Here is an 18,054-nt window from a genome sequence, read left to right on the forward strand (position 1 = left end):
AGTATATATATATATATATATATGTATATATATATATATATTTATATATATATATATTTATCAACATAGCGAGTCTTGTTCTGATGATTTCTGCCACTTCATCCCAATATTCTTTTGAATCATAGTCTAATGAAATATCTTCATTCCGTCCACAAGACCTATATAACCTCTACATACTGAGTATTTTAACATTTCAAGAATTCTATCAGTTTAACAGCTTGAGGTATTTCTATTATAAAGAAAAGGAAAAAGTAAAGTTTTCCTACAGTGTCTACTAGTAACTTAAAAAAACACTCATTATGTGCCGCGCTGATTGCATACAAATGCTCAGATTACTTGTGCTGCATTTCCTTTCACTGTGCGGCTCTGTATTACCATATAATTGCCATACTTGGATGTGCAACTAAAGACAAGCTGTGGTCAGCTACAACTTCCAAAATGTAACAAATAGTCTGATAGATCATTGTGACTTTCATCTGTGACAATACATGGCTTAATGTTGTTTCATTATTTTTTGTCAAATATGCATGTGACAACCCCTTGACTGAAAGTATTAACTGTTCTGTCAATTTCTAAAAAAAACTGATGTCTTAAAAAAGGGGAACTTAAACAATTGCTATACGGTAATATATAAAAATATATAAAGCAGCTGGTGCGATTTGATTCCCATGACTCAGTCCATCGGCCATGTCAGTAATCTGTGGCTGATAAATGAGAGAACTGAGAACCTCCACTAAGTTGATGGTATTCCAGTTGACTTTTCAATAGTCCACCTATTGCTCTGGGATCTGACACACGCTCAATTTCAGGACTAATTTAATACCAGTATAACCACATTTGTTAAGAGTAATGGTAAGTAAAGAAGTTCTACTGAAAAAAAAAAACAATTTGTGTTAAACATAGAAAACAATTTAGTTCTCCAAATAAGTTTTTCTGTACGAGCTACCTGACTTACCCAAATTTACTTGTTAGTTTACATCAATATAATATTTATAAAAATGAGGTTCCTTATTGCCTGACAGTGCTAAGAACCAAATATGTCTACCTGTTTAAATAGACCTCCCACTCTATTATCCAGGGTTTACACATCTCATTCATAGAACCTGATGCAACTCAGCCAAGTCACCACTGATGGCAGAGCCAAGGCAAAACGGCATCAATTGCCATTGGGGTGTTTTCACAATTTTACTCATTGCTAGTCCGGTACTGCAATGAAATGTTACATGAAATGTTGTGATCAGGCCACGGGACCAGCATCTGCACCTCTCATGTAAGACAGTCAATGAACCGGAAATGCATGAAGGATCCCATTACAAACATTATTTCTTCAATCAGTTTCCATTCAGCATCGTAGATTAACTTTAAATGGAAACGACAATGCAGTGTGGACATATGTGTAGAGAGTCTCAGATCACAGTTTGAGTACTGGCAAGTTTCCATGCCAGTGTGAACTCAATGCCTATTCAGCTTTGAACTCTGGAAATTAGATGTATTAGTTGACATGCTGCTTAATTGGGCTATTCTAAAAATATATCTATGAAAATATCTATCAATATGGATATCTAAGCTGAGGGCACAATTGGCAATTTTGACCACATAATTATTTTTACGCATCTTTTCCAATTCCAAGCTGTATAAACTTGAATGCTTATTGGGTGAATTTGGATATATTTGCATAATGAGGGAGGTTGTGGCCTAAGGATTATCAACACCCTTTATCAAGGTGTGCAGAATTATTAGGCGGCTTGTTTTCCCCACTGGGCCACTGATATTTAACTGACTCCGAAAATTACAAAATTGTTAAAAGTTTTACAACAGGATGAAGCAATCTTGAAATTACTAAGATACTAGGTAGTTCATGATCACAGAACCATCAAAAGTTCGGCTGCAAATAGTCAACAAGGTCCCCAAAAATGTGCTGAGAAAAAAAACATACACATTAACTGCGAAAGATTTGAGATGACTAAAAAATGTGAAGAGACCAAAAACTCATTGTCCTCTAGCATTGTCCATGATAAGGAATATTGAAACCTTACCACCACTGAAAAAGACAAGACCGGGCCAAGAAATATCTGAAAACACATTTTTCAAAGATTTTTGGGACTGATAAGATACGACTGACTTGACAGATCAGATGGATTGGCCCATGGGTGGATCAAACCTTCACTTTGATTTCAACAAAGACAAGGTGGAGTGGGGTACTGCTGGGGTAGGCATTATTAAAGATGAGCGTATTGCACTTTTTTGGGTTGAAGATGGACTCAAAATCAACTCCAAAACGTACTGCCAGTTTTTAGAAGACACTTTCTTCAGGGAACAGGTCTACATAAACCATGATTTTAATACAGGACAATGCTCCATTGCATGTATTGAAGAACTCAACTGCTTGGCTGCCAGTAACACCTTAAAAATGAAAGAATAAAGACATGGCCCCTTCCCCACCTGACCTACTCTCTATTGAGAACTTGTGGTTCCCTCTTAAATAGGAAAATTTACAGTTAAGGAAAAAAGTACAGCTCACTAAACAGTGTATGGGATGCCGAAAAAGTTAAGTGGCAACAGAGTAATAAACTGATAAATTGATGGAAATCTTATGACTGTTGAAAAGAAGGGTGGCTATATTGGTCACAGATATTTTTTTTGAAATTTCAGAAATGTGTTTTTGTACATTTTTAGTTGTTTGGTTATTATTATCACTTTAACAGACGAAAATATACGATTGTGATGGAAATTTTTTTTTTTTATTTAATTGCATAATAATTCTGCACTCTAATATTTTCCCAATAATTATAGACACATATATAATCTCCAATGAAAGACAGAACCTAACTTTCACTTTCTTAAACATTCAGGTTTCATGTTTATCAACTCTTCGGATTGACAGCACTGCAGTTGTTCAATAAAAAATAAAATGTATCTTTAAAAATACAAATTGCCAGTATATATATATATATATATATATATATATATATATATATATATATACACACACATATAACTTATGATGTTTCAATTACAACCCAGTGTATTGTATTTTATTACCTTTTATTTTAGTAGATTTTTTTTCGTTTTCTTTAAAGGTGAAAACTAGAGATGAGCGAATCCGAACTATTTAGTTCGGGGTTCGTATCGGATGATATATGCTGCTGAACTTTGAACACAGACTTCACCTGGAAGTCCATTTTAGTGTTCGGAGAGAAAAAGTCTCCACTGACTTCTATGGGGTTCAGGTTCAAGTCCGCGTAGAGTTCTGATGCCCAAAATAAACTTTAGACTAAAGTTCTGTCAAACCTGACGAACCCAAACATCCACGGGTCCACTCATCCCTAGTGAAAACATTTGAAACCCAATGAAAGAATCTCATTTAGTTTGGACAGTCAGCTTGTGTTAGAAGGCTTCTCAATTGAGAAATTGTAAACTTTGTGGTAGACTGGTACCAAGTGTCTAATTTCTTCTCAGCATTATTGCGGTTCTGAGTAAAACCAATGGGTCACCCATGGGCAGTGTAGACATGCCAGTGCCAGGTCCTCCTAAGTGAGAGAGTCTTTATAGCTATACTACTAAATGATAACTGTCTTGATCGCAGTATCTTAAAGTATTTGACCACTAGTTTTCTGAATCAGACAATTGCTTTTCATACTACATAAAGTTGTATGAAGCTAAGGTCCATGATTTGTGATTTTTACGTAAGGGAATTATTAGAAAAGGAATATCAGTAACAGGGAAATGTATTACAAAAGCCAGCACAAGTCAGACAACTGGCATTTGTTCCTAGCTTTTAGGATATACATATTATTTCATATGTTTGATATACAAAGTGTGTCTCGTGACCATAGACAGCTGCTGTTTAATGTAAATCTCAGCCATTAAATGTCAGCAGATAATGACTGAACATTCACGGGAATCTACTATCTGCATTTCGCACAGCACTGGATGGATCTTCATTTTACTATCCGCGATATCTGCTCAAACGCCATCGTTTTCATTTTGAATATTTATTACTTGCGATTGGCTCAGTCACAGTTCTAAAATACTTAACAGGAAGATTTTGATTCTGATCTATTGTATTAAAAAAAAAAATCATTAGCCTTTGTACATCAGTTAGAAAGCAAGCCACGAACATCATAAATCATTGTCATAACTAACTGCAAGGCACAATCTTAATTGAACATGAAAACTTTATTTTTAGCTCTTATCGCAAATTTCTAAAGAAAATGATATCCTGAAAGAATAGCAGCAGTTGTACACATATCCGTGATAATCCAAGAGAGGCTTACGCTTGTAATCCCATTCTTTGTATTGATCTCTAAGAAAACCATAGACTGATGTATTTTAACACCAAAATGCACTTTTCTCACCACGCAGAACAGTTCAGCGTGTCCTGCGTACATTATTCATAGAAACAAATGTATCTTTACCTAGTGCCCAGTTGTAAAATGTAAGCCACGCTTTCCGAATATTCCTCTGTGTCTGGCCTCATACTTTCATCCATATAAAAGAGTCACATAATTGAAAGTTATTCCTCAAAAGCCATTTCTATTGTTCAAAGAATTTAATGGGTTACTCCTCATGTTTACGCAGATGGAAATATCGGAGACCATATTGTACAAAGGTGTAACAGGAAAAAAAAACAGCTGATTCAATAGAGGCAGGGGTCCAAGTTTATCAAAGACCAAGGAAGAAAAAAAAACTAAAAACAATAATGCTTTGTATAATTTAAAGTGTTGTGAAAATCCGAGCCATGGAACAGCATGTCCACATGGACTTTTCCTCTCTGAACCCTGTTCATACAGGTAATATACAGATGATCAAGTTTTTAAATACATCAGATAGGGATAATATACATTAGGTAGGACTGCTCTGATATGGGTATACCTTGACGTTTGGTGGAGCAGCTTAGTAGATATTTTTTGCAAAAAACGTATCAACCAAATACCCTGTTTTTTACATCTTTTTACCAGCACTTGCGGATTACTGTGATTTTTTGAAACTGAGTGTTTTTGGTTCTACTATGCTCTTTTGTGTCTTAACGTATGCAACATGTTGTTCGGTGCTGGTTTTTGCTGATGAGTACAACTACTGTAATTAAAATGGGTTGTTCACTACTAGGACAACCCTTTCTTCACATACATGTTTGGCCCCGATAAAATAAAAAAGGTTATACTCACATCTGCCGTCCCCACAATGTCGGCACTCACTCTCCCCGGGGCTCCCGTGCTGTTGTTTTGACAAATGACCCGATAATCAGCGCTGGCATCACTGTCTCTGTCTTCATATAAATTGAACATGAAGAGGAAGTACGGGCTGGTGGAGATAATGACATCAGCGCTGATTGGGCGCTGGGGTCAGAGTCACAACAATAGCATGGGAGCCCAGGTGGTGACAGCACCACGGGAACATCACCGGCACGGGAGGTGAGTATAAGCTTTTTTATTTTATCGGGACCAAGCATGAGGTACTTTTCCAAGTAATGGACAACTTCTTTTAGATTAAAAACTTGTAATCCATGTTATACATGCCAATTCTTAAAAAATAAGTGATGTTTTGCCCACTATCAGGTGCCGCAGCAGGGAATCCGGGAAAATTGATATTATTCTTTACATACAGAGATAACGTAACCATCCCTAAATGCTCCTTTGAAGATTCCCTACCTTGCTGCAGTGGTTGGCATCCTAATAAACACAAAATGACGCCCCCGCTCAACATCGACTGGCCCTAGTATGCCCTATTACACACTCTACCTCTAATGAAGTGCAAATTATAACATGTGCAAAATAACAACAGTGTAACAGTGATATCAATAGTATATTGCATTTCTTCATGGCCAAGGACCAAGTCCAAACAATACATGGCACAAGCCCCTTTGCTCAAATAATTAGTATATCACCGTATAGCATATAAGGGAAGCAGGATATCCAGGATTTCATTAAATATACATGCTCTATTAATATCTATGTTTCTTGAGTACTTATCCCATCACAGGGTGCGTTGCCAATGCATTCCTTCTGCACTGGCTTGTCCCACAAACTTTGTCCATTGACCGATCATGGTTCAATAAAGGATTTCGTTTACTCAGCTCATGGGTGAGTGCTGCATCTTTTTTTGCTTTTATATTTTCAATCATTGAAATCCCTGGTGTGTGCATGTGATTCCAGTAGGCGTTCCTCTTCAGTGATTGACAGTCTTCACCCGGTGTGACTGTACATGCGGAGATAATCAGAGATGTCAGTCCCTAGTAGGACCGCCCTCTGGACTCATATACATACAGACACCAGGGACTTCAGTAAAGAAGATACAAGCTATTCTGAATCTTTTCTAACAAACCTATATATCATTCTGCTCAGCTTATCCTCTATATACCATGTTGTCCACAGACCGGTCGGCATGAGCAACGTGACAGGTTCCCTTTAAATATCTCTGCACATACAAGCTCTGATTAATCACCACTGGAGCTTTGGATGCCAGTCTTGTTGAAATGTGCCCCTAATGTAAAAGGCGCCAAATGAATTAAGAGGCATGCAGCTTTTAATTAATTTGGCTCATCTTTCAGCTTCCATGTGCCACAGCCAGAAATGACTGTAGTCAGAGGCTGGAGTATAATTTTATGTTTTATGTCGCGTTTCTTGGCAACGCCCCTTCTCGCCTTGCGCTCTACCCACTTTTATAAAAAGCCACGACTGACAAAAAAATGAAAATGTTTATGTAAATTCAAATTTTTTTAATATTTCTTGCAGTTTTACACCAGAAATGAGGTATAAAGTGCTTATTGAATAAGGGCCATGGCCTCTTATGAGGAAATATCTTTAACCCTTACTATATGTATATTGGCATTCTCATCTTCTCCCTTCCCTGATGGTTTCAGTATTCACGTCACAACGCTATAAATGCAATGTTAATGCTTAGAAAAGCATGCACAATCTTCACAACCGAGTAAGAGGGCAGGGTAAGAAGGATCATCAGCCATAGACAGGAGGTAACAGCGGACTGCTGTAGAATTGGAAAGCTTCATAAGTACAGTACAATTGTTAGGACTGGCGGAACGCACCAAGAGAGATGATATAGATGCGTTCGCAGTCCGGGGTCCACCGTGCAGGTGAAACCTGCTGCTAGGAAATGACAGACTATATGGCGGTATCCAAAAGTATACACGCGTGGGTTAAACCTCACCCAGCGTGAAGAAAGCGATCCTGTTGCATCACAGGACCGCGGTACCGCACATAGAGCGCGAGCAAGTGGTCAGCGAACTTAACCCCAACAGGGATTGTAGTCCGATTAGACCCTTGCTGGCACTACACCGCTACTGGGTGTGTAAGGAAATATATAATTATAGCACCGAAGTGCGAACTGTGCCGTGCTGGCAGGTACCACAAAGCACCCAGACGTGGGTCAGGAAGCGCACACTGGCGCGTGGCACCGCACTGGCGGTCACAGCAATAGACGCTGATACGTGTGTGACACGTTGAGTGATTAGTCGGGCGCTAGATAGCAGCCATACACCATACGCGAACAGTCATACAATAGGGTAGGGGTATTTAAAGAACGACTTGCACTCACAACAAACACACGTATTAAATTGTACACTAGCGCATGGCCGTGCGGTCATGCGCAGTTTATATAGTTGCAGGACAGGAAGTGGCCACAGAAACTTTGCCCTTCCAAGACCTGCCAAGAGGACCAATAGAATGCGCTGCAGAGTCTGAGCACATGACCCTCGATCTCCAACGGGAGATCTTGCCCTGGGCATGCTCAGTGTGCGCAGACAAGGACTTAGTCCCAGAGAAGTCCACTCGCTGCTGACCAGCACTGACTTTAATGGCAAGAGCTGAAGAAGCAGCAGTAACTCTCTGAACAGAGTGAGACCGAGCAAGACGCTGGGACCGACGTCCCTGCTGAGCAGGCTCCACTGTGGCTGGATAGGAATGGGGGACCGCAGCAGAGACGGCTCGAGATTCCCCCTGTGCAGAAGCGGGAACTTGAGACCTAACAACAATAAATATATTAAAGGGGTACTCCTGGGAAATAAAAATGCACCTCAACCGAGATTCTGTCTAAAAGTATTAAGGCTCATATTCTTTAGCCTGTTCTTATATGTAACTTTATGTGATTTTACTACTTCTTACTGTGACCTCATGGCACAGCACTGCTGCTGCTTTTGAGTGATTCTGGAAAGCTATTCTGGAAAGCTATGTAATAAATCATAGCCCACTGATCAAGTCTTATCACAGTCCGTCTGCTAGTTTTCTCTCTCCCTTTCCCCGTTTTTTTCCTTCTCTTGCTTTGCAGCTCTCCCTCCAGTACTTGGCAGGACGCATACAAGCTGTGAAGGTGCAGGCATGCAGGCAGAGCGAAAGAAGAGTAAGGGGAGGGCTGATATTAAACATGCATACAACCTGTTATAAGTTATGATCAGGGGGTTAGTTTGCATATTTATACATACTATATAAAATGCAAGCTATGGTACATTAACTTTGATGTAGCGAGCCAGAAGGGAAGGGGAGCACTCAGCAGCAGCAGCAGCAGTGCTGTGACATGAAGTCGCAATAAAATGTAATAAAATCACATCATCTAAAAACAAAAAATATTTTATAGTTTTAGAAAGAGTGTAAATTGAAAATCATTTTTATCTCCCCCTAAGGACCCCTTCAAGCACCTTCTCTGAAAGTTTGTTTTTTTTCTTAAGATATGACATAATTGTATCTCATTTCTCTAATTTCTAAATTTCTAATGTCTCAGTTAATTCTGTGTGATATTTTACTATAGAGAATATGTTTCTAGTGGTATTATACTTATAGAAATTGCATTTGTTGAAACTTCTTGGGAGTACAAATAAATTATCGTGTAATTTATATAATACGCATTTGTGATGTAGATAAAAATAAAAAAGTTCTATTTTTTTTGCTTATTTTTATAATGCTTACATTTCACATAAAATAACTGGTACATTAATTCTTCAGGATATTATGGTCCTCCAGATTGGTAATAAGTGTAGTTTTTTTTATTATACATTATAAAAATATATATTATAATTTATTGCAATGTATTTGCAAGAATATGTACTTTCTACTACATAATTCCTTTTCTCTAATTTTGTTCATCAATATAATTTGAAATTAAATCTTTTTCACACTTTGAGTATTTGGTGAATTTTTACCTCAATATTTATAAGCCAAAACCAGGAGTGGGTGATAAATACAGAAGTGGTGCATATGTTTCTATTATACTTTTCCTCTGATTCTCCCAAATACTCAATGTGTGACTGGGGTCATATTTGTAAAATCTCATTAATGGATTATGGTTTTATGTTAACTTTAAATTGATAATGTATTAGAGTATGTTTTACTAATAAATGATCCTGTATGTTACTATGATACCAGTTGCTGTTAGAGCAACAGTACATTTTATATACAGATAACCCCAAGATTCACGTAGCACCCCAGGATTAAAATACCTCAGAGCCAGACCCTGATTATGTCACCGAGAACCAGCTGCCATCAGGTGGCCGTGCATCTGCTCTATGGAAACATTCTACAGCACCATAAAAAAAAGTGGCACTGCAAAATAATGATCACTGTAAAATGCAAATTGGCAAAAATTAGATGGTTAAAGAAGTTACCCAGCATAATTAGGTGGGTTAGTGGAATCTTTCAGAAGTTTATTTACTATGTAATCTGAAAACAGCATGAGGTAGCAGCTGAGACAAAGATCTCAGTGATATCTCACTTATTAGGCTGTCTGCTATTGTTTCCAAACAATGAAGGTTTTATAATCAGGAGATTATCACTGCCTGAGCTGATGCTCCCATGAGTCTTGGTCTGACTCCGCCCCCTCCTCTGATAACCAGCTCACTGTCAATAGACAATGTAAACACAGAGCCTGGTGTGGCCGGGGTCAGCTTTCTGAGCTCTGCTAAATGCTACATCTAAAAATGTTGATTATGTCACAACCGCTGCACCCAGTAAACTAAGTGCTACATCGTAGGACTTAGGATCTCTTTTCCTACATTATGCTGCTCTCAGATAAGATAGCAAAAACCTGGCGCTAGACTCTCTTTAAAGAAGATACCCATAAATAGTTATTTTGTAATAGAAAGGAACTGTAAAAAATAAGGAAAAAAAAACAATACTCAATTCGGCTCTCATGATCCCAACCAGACTTTGTCTACTTTGCTGCAGTGCTCACAAGTCACACACCTGTGTCCAAATGCAGCCACTGGGGTACGATTTTTTATACTCCCTGATATCGAATTAATTTATTAAAAAGCCTTATTCACCCGACTGTAGTATAAATCTACACAAAAGCAATATTATTATAGTAGCTATAAAAATAGGATAAGATCTCAGGGGAAAGCAGGAAAACATGCAGCTTTAATATAACCGTCTGAATAACGCTTAAGTAAAAGAGTTTATAGAGCTTGTCATATTCTTCAGGTCGTTCTCTTAACCTGAACCTGGAGCACCTAAGTGCTGAATGGACTTGTCAAGATTCTTAAGAGTCTGAGAATATGTCTCGGAAAACTGTTGGAAGGAGAGAAAGAGGAAGAGAGAGACGGAGAGAAGGAAAGAGAGAGACGGAGAGACAGAGCGATATTGTACAGTACCTTTATGGCATCAGTCATAGATATATCAAGGTCTTTCCTTGTCTCTATATCTGTCAATGTATCTTGAAACAATTATATAAAAAGATATTGAGCCTATTTTGGAAAATGTAAAGTATTATTATTTTTTAAAGTTAACACTTATTTACAAATAAGTAGACATTGTACTTACATTTGAAAATAAATGTATCACACATATATATATATATATATATAGGACGGTTTTTGTAACAAGTATCCATACAGACATATAGTCACATATAGTTTGCATATTTTTATTGTTTAATTCCACTTGTTTATTTATTTTTTTAAATTGTAGCATAGGTATACATAGCGCTTGGCTTGTAGAACTATCACTGTTAACAAGAAAGGATTCACAAGCAATTCACATACTTTTAACTAATGACGGAAATCATATTTTCAACAATGTATAGTCACAAACATTAATACTTTATCAAAACACATGGAAATGACTGTGATCAACCATGAATAAAAAGGTGGACGCAGCCCCAAACACACCGAAAACAAGAAGGATTTTGGCTTACAAATACTGATGTAAAATACTGACCAAATACTACTAGTGGGACAGCAGCCTTAGAGTTTATGTTTCCCTGGTTCCGGATTTTTTGTCATTGTCCCTGTCTGGGTGTATTGTATCCAATTATATTATTTCATTATAATAAACAAGATTTTGTATTCCTGTTACATAAAGCATATATTCTTTATGTATTGTGAGCAAACATAACATAACACAGACAACGTAAGCTAATATTTGGTGCCAGCCTATGTTATACAGTGCATTGTACGGTTTCTTTTGGTGCCCTCCCCATGTGATGTACCATTATGCAAAATGCAAACTACCATATATTGTAGCACTACATATACACACGTGGTCAAAATTGTTGGTACTCCTTGTTTAATAACAGAAAAACTCACTATGGTCACAGAAATAACTTGAATCTGACAAAAGTAATAATATTTATGATCTATGAAAATGAACAAATGAAAGTCAGACACTGCTTTTCAACCATGCTTCCACAGAATTTAAAAAAAATAAAACTCATGAAATAGGCCTGGACAGAAATGATGGTACCCCTGAAAATAATGTGACAAAAGGGACATGTTAAATCAAGGTGTATCCACCAATTAGCATCACAGGTGTCTACAATCTTGGAATTAGTGAGTGGGCATTTATATAGGGCTACAGATACTCACTGTGTTTGGTGACATGGTGTGTATCACACTCAACTGTAGCCAACCTCCCAGGATGTGGCTGCAGGAGGAAAATGTATGGCAAATCAAAGAGACGGATAATAGGAATGGTAACAAAAGAGCCCAGAAAAACTTCTACACAGATTAAAAGTGAACTTCAAGCTCAAGGAACATCAGTGTCAGATCACACCATCCGTCGTTGTATGAGCCAAAGTGGACTTCATGGGAGACGACCAAGGAGGACACCATTGTTGAAAAAAAAATCATAAAAAAGCCAAACTGGAATTTGCCAAACTACATGTTGACAAGTCATAAAACTTCTGGGAGAATGTCCTATGGACAGCTGAGACAAAAATGGAACTTTTTGCCAAGGCACCAGCTCTATGTTCACAGATGGAAAAATGAAAAGAACACTGTCCCTACTGTGAAACATGGAGGAGGCTCTGTTATGTGCTGGGGCTGCTTTGCTGCATCTGGCAGAGGGTGTCTAGTATCTGTGCAGGGTACAATGAAATCTCAAGACTATCAAGGGATTCTAGAGAAAACTGTGATGCCCAGTGTCAGAAAGCTTGGTCTCAGTCAGAGGTCATGGGTTTTGCAACAGGATAATGACCCAAAACGTACAGCTAAAAACTTCAATGAATGGCAAAGAGGAAAACATTGGACTGTTCTGAAATGGCCTTCTATGAGCCCTGACCTAGATCCTATTGAGCATTTTTGGGAAGAGCTGAAACATGCCGTCTGGAAAAGGCAACCTTCAAACATGAGACAACTGGAGCAGTTTGCTCTTGAGGAGTGGGGCAAAATACCTGTTGAGAGATGTAGAAGTCTCATTGACAGTTACAGGAATAGTTTGATTGCAGTGATTGCCTCAAAAGGTTGTGCAACAAAACATTAAGTTAATGGTACCATCATTTCTGTCCAGGCCTATTTCATGAGTTTTATTATTATTTTTTTTAATTCTGTGGAAGCATGGTTGAAAAGCAATGTCTGACTTTCATATGATCATTTTTTATGTATTATTTCTTTTGTCAGATTCAAGTTATTTCTGTGACCATTGTGGGGTTTTCTGTCATTAAAGGAGGGGTACCAACAATTATGTGTATGATATGCTGTGCTGCTACGGACATAAACTCTAAAACTAACACAGTGACTAATAGTGCCACAAAATGCCACGTTAATATGTCACGCAGGACACAATACTAATATACAATGATGTTTGAGATAGTAAAAGTGCTAAATGTCTAAATAATATGGATATACTATTAATATAACATTTGTGTTGATTAAAAGTCTCAAGTAACAAGTCTCAAGTGGGTCTTTTTTCAGCACTATGGCTAATCAGCTCTGTACCACTCCCCCCTCGCCCTGATAGGGGCTATAAAGTCTATCGTTGGCCATACATGTAGACAAATATCAATCAGCAGCCATAAATTAGCTTTGCATGGACCTATAATGTATCAGTGTATGTTATGTGATGAAATTCACTCTCTCAAAGGGATGAACAATCGTCACATATAAATAGTGTATTTCAGATTTCACTGACAGTAAAAGCTTACAGTAATTAGAGAATTTGTCACAGCACAGTAACTTTACGGTTGTCTTTTCTGCAGTGAATCAGAGCATGATCACCAATTAAAGCATTGTTGTAACAGAAGTCAGCACATAGCAATGATTTGTGTTGTACGGGTCAGTTCACATATCAAAATGCTGCATCTTACTCCTCTGGTCAACTGAACAACACATTATGCTTATTTTCCTGATCATTAAGGTTCTATTATTTCAACGCTTAACTCAAGTATTATTGGTATACATTGACAGCAGTTAAATATAAGACCCATTACGCCCATCACTAATGCCAGTAGTTAACGTAACATATTGCATTTCAGCACCTATCGGATGCAAACCAAATGCCCGCCAATGTTAAAATAGATTAATCTAATGCACACATAATAGTATTTTCAAAGGCTCATTTATAGAGAAAGCCAAAAATCCTTAACCCCCAAAATATTCCAAAATACAAACGCCTGGCTCAGTGTTCCCCAACTTCAGTCCTCAAGATCCACCAACAGGTCATGTTTTCAGGATTTCCCTAGTATTGCACAGGTGATGGACTCATTGCCTGTGCAGGTGATGCAATTATCACCTGTGCAATACTAAGGAAATCCTGAAAACATGACCTGTTGGTGGCTCTTGAGGACCGGAGTTGGGGAACACTGGCCTAGCTAAAGGTGAAGGACGTTGCTTACTAAAAAAAAAACAGCCTTTTCAATTGTTAACAACCAATCATACTACAGCTTTAATTAAAGCTATTTAAAGAGTAATTGTGGTTTTTAAATTTAGTTCATAAATCAAAAGTACACAAGAAATTAAGCAACTTTGTAATATATGTTATCAGAGAAATCTGCTTCTTCTGTCCCTGGACTGGTTATTCACTCTCAATTTATTGTTAAAAGCTGGAAAATCTGTATTCAGTAAAAACACGTTTTCCCATTACTGAGATAAAAGACGGTGCTTCTAAAATTCTATGGAGAGCTAGAGGCACAGACAATCTGCTACAGGTTCTTCTGAAACAACAGGTACAGTTCTCCATGGAACATTATGAGCACCAACCGTCATCTCCTCCTTTCACTGAAGACAGACTTTACCCATGAATTGCGAATTTTGAGAATTAATGATCAGTTCTTGCGGAGAAAGGAGCAGCTTCCTCTGATAAGATATATTAGAAAGTTTCTTATTTTCACGCTTACTATTGGTCTATGGAAAAGAAGTAAAACAAAGGTTACTTTTAAGAAATTAACCCTGTACTGAGACTGGTTGCTATTGGCAACAAAGCTATTTTTTTTAAATTTAATTAGCGTTCTGCTGCAATTAAAACATCAATGGATAATGTGGCAACAGTACTTGGACTAGTGATATTCATCTGATGACTATTCTCTTTTTTCATGTTCATATTGCGTTCCTGTACTCCAGTTATAACACCATGTGCTACCAACATCCACAATTGTAATAGTCACATATTACTAATATATTATTATTATTAGGTGTGTGGGTAGGAGAACCTCAAAACTAAAGTATCATAAATAGAAACACTTAGTAGGGACTTCCCAGTACTCAAAACTACAGTACACAAGGTAATGTAATGCATAGTATTGCCATATAATATTAAAAGGAATCTGTCAGTAGGTTTTTTTTATGCAACCTGAAGACAGAATGAGATAGGGGTTAAAACACTGAATTCAACGATGTGTCACTTATCAGGCTGTGCACACTTGTTTTCAAACAATGAATGTTTTATCACTAGGACATTATCATTGCTGTGACTAGCTGCCACATGCCAAGCTGTCTGACCACGCCCCTCCTGTGATAAGCAGCTCACTGTCTATAGACAATGCGCACACCGAGCCTGGTGCGGGTGGGGTTAGCTTTCTCAGCTCTGCTGCTTTGTACATCTAGGAGCTCTGATTGTGTCGCAACTGCTGCATCCAGCAAACTAAGTGATACATCATTGGAATCAGGCTCTCTTTGCCTACAACATGCTGCTCTCAGCTGACGTGGAAAAAACCTGGGGACAGATTCCCTTGAAGTAGTTTCTATTGTAATTTTAAAATAAATATATATTGTTAAAAAAAATTATGCGCAACATGATTACCATTATAATCTCTCACTGTGGTCCATTTTCCATAAATACATTTAATAAATACAATAATAATAATAATAGTCATCATAATCAGTGCACATGAGGTTTTAAAACATAATAACCAAAGCCTCTTTCCCGCACGCTACAGGGATAGTAACTCATTTGTTGTGCAAGTGCTGCGAAGAATATATAAATATAATCTATGGAGTTATGGCTCCATGATATCAAATCATTATGTCAACTCCATTTTAGCACGTTGTGGATGATAAATGGAAACATTTCCTGGAAATGGAGTGTGAGTTTCACTGACAGAAGAAATGACTTGCATTAATTTATTTGGTATGGCCAGTCAAAGTGATTGCATGGCATCAAATAGTGCAGTAAATGCGGACCTTTAAGTGAATTCTGCCATTACAGCCACTGCAAGACCTGAAGCTCATTTCACATATTTATCAAGAGAACTGATATACAAGCACGTCTGACCCCCAAATCCCTGCATTTATTTAATGTACATAGGATACCAATATTTAAAAGAAGACTAAATATATATATTTCGAATGCATACTATGCCTAACACTACTACATTCACACATCAGTATTTTTATGCCCAATCCAGTAGGGTCTTCAAAACAGGTGTCAATCTTTCAATTCCACTTTTTCTCTGTTAGTTCTGCTCCTGATTTTGGCATACAAACACTGATGCAAAATACTGACCCAATACTTATGTGTGAATAAGCCCTAATACAGCGTTTGGGCTTAGCCTGAAGAGTTCTTCCAAATATATTTTATCAGCTATGCACACAACATTTCATTCCTATTCCCATCATTTTTCAGTAAATGCCTAGATATCTACATATTTCAGTGAGCAATCATTTCTTGCAATGATCATGAATAGTTTTGAGCTGGGATAAGGTGTTATCTGAGCATGCTCAGGTGCTAACCAAATGTCTTCAGCGTCAACAGCCGCAACACATTCTGGGATTGCCTAAAGGCCCCTTCACATTAAGCGACGCTGCAGCGATACCGACAACGATCCGGATCGCTGCAGCGTCGCTGTTTGGTCGCTGGAGAGCTGTCACACAGACAGCTCTCCAGCGACCAACGATGCCAGTAACCAGGGTAAACATCGGGTTACTAAGCGCAGGGCCGCGCTTAGTAACCCGATGTTTACCCTGGTTACCATCCTAAAAGTAAAAAAAACAAACAGTACATACTTACCTAACGCTGTCTGTCCCCGGCGCTCTGCTTCTCTGCACTCCTCCTGTACTGTCTGTGTGAGCACAGCGGCCGGAAAGCAGAGCGGTGACGTCACCGCTGTGCTTTCCGGCTGACCGACGCTCACAGCCAGTGCAGGAGGAGTGCAGAGCACAGTAAGTATGTACTGTTTGTTTTTTTTACTTTTAGGATGGTAACCAGGGTAAACATCAGGTTACTAAGCGCTGCCCTGCGCTTAGTTACCTGATGTTTACCCTGGTTACCAGTGAAGACATCGCTGGATCGGTGTCACACACGCCGATCCAGCGATGTCCGCGGGAGATCCAGCGATGAAATAAAGTTCTGGACTTTGTTCAGCGACTAACGATCTCCCAGCAGGGGCCTGATCGTTGGTCGCTGTCACACATAACGATTTCATTAACGATATCGTTGCTACGTCACAAAATGCAACGATATCGTTAACAATATCGTTATGTGTGAAGGTACCTTAAGAAACAGACAATCTCTGCATGTGTTGCGGCTATCGAATAGCCACTGGGGCTCGAACGTATTATTCGTGCACACCGAAGACACTTGGTTAGCACCCAAGCATGCGCAGATAACGCCTTATCCAAGCACATCCGCACATCACTAATCAAGAACGACCTGTTCTTAATTTGTAATTCTTCTGTGTTTGCCAAGAATCATCAACAGATTCAGCTCTAAGAGTTTCGCGTATACTCAACATTGCAAAGACACATGTCCTCAGGGAGTTTACATTTGATTACTGCATATATACGGCATAATCAATAGAACGCCCAGCCAGAAAATCAACAAACCAGGCCCTACACTGTCACAAGCATGTAAAGAAGCTGCGGAGACACCATCACGTGTTTCTCGACGCAAGCAGTGAATAGCCAGGCCTTTCCCCGGAAAGGAACAACCACGGGAAGGGCAGCATCCTATGAAGGAAAGCCACCTATGCCAAGCATGGTATCCATCCACAGACAGCTTTACATGCATCTGCATATTTCCCATAAGGGATGGGGGCAGTGTTCTGGAATCACTGCGTTGAGAAACATGTGATGGTGTCTCCGCGGTGTTGGATGTTTTGGTCTCCCCGAGGCCAATCATCTGTGCCTACACTGTCACAAGACCAGCAATCAATTACCCATCATTTCTTGAACATTTGTCCATGCAGAAAAGAAACACATAACAGTATAGAAGTAAAATAAAAATCATATTTTGGTACTTCTAGAATAAGTTTCAATATATGGAAAAGTTGAGAACACGGGGCCATTAGCTGGCAAATTTCACAGTATAAAAAGCAATCTGAATACAAGTTTATCACGTTTTTTCTGGCTAAAAATTCATATATTGGTACATAATAAAATTCATTATTCATGAATGGCCG

At 38.4% G+C, this 18,054-nt stretch overlaps 1 protein-coding gene across 5 annotated transcripts in view; it reads right to left on the reverse strand.

Annotated features, from left to right (window-relative positions):
• ADGRB3 (adhesion G protein-coupled receptor B3) overlaps positions 1 to 18,054 on the reverse strand; it is a 1,579,303-nt gene that overhangs the window by 184,233 nt on the left and 1,377,016 nt on the right. The gene's annotated exons all lie outside the window — the stretch shown is intronic.

This window comes from Ranitomeya imitator, chromosome 5 (assembly GCF_032444005.1).
Source record: "Ranitomeya imitator isolate aRanImi1 chromosome 5, aRanImi1.pri, whole genome shotgun sequence".
Taxonomy (NCBI): domain Eukaryota; kingdom Metazoa; phylum Chordata; class Amphibia; order Anura; family Dendrobatidae; genus Ranitomeya; species Ranitomeya imitator.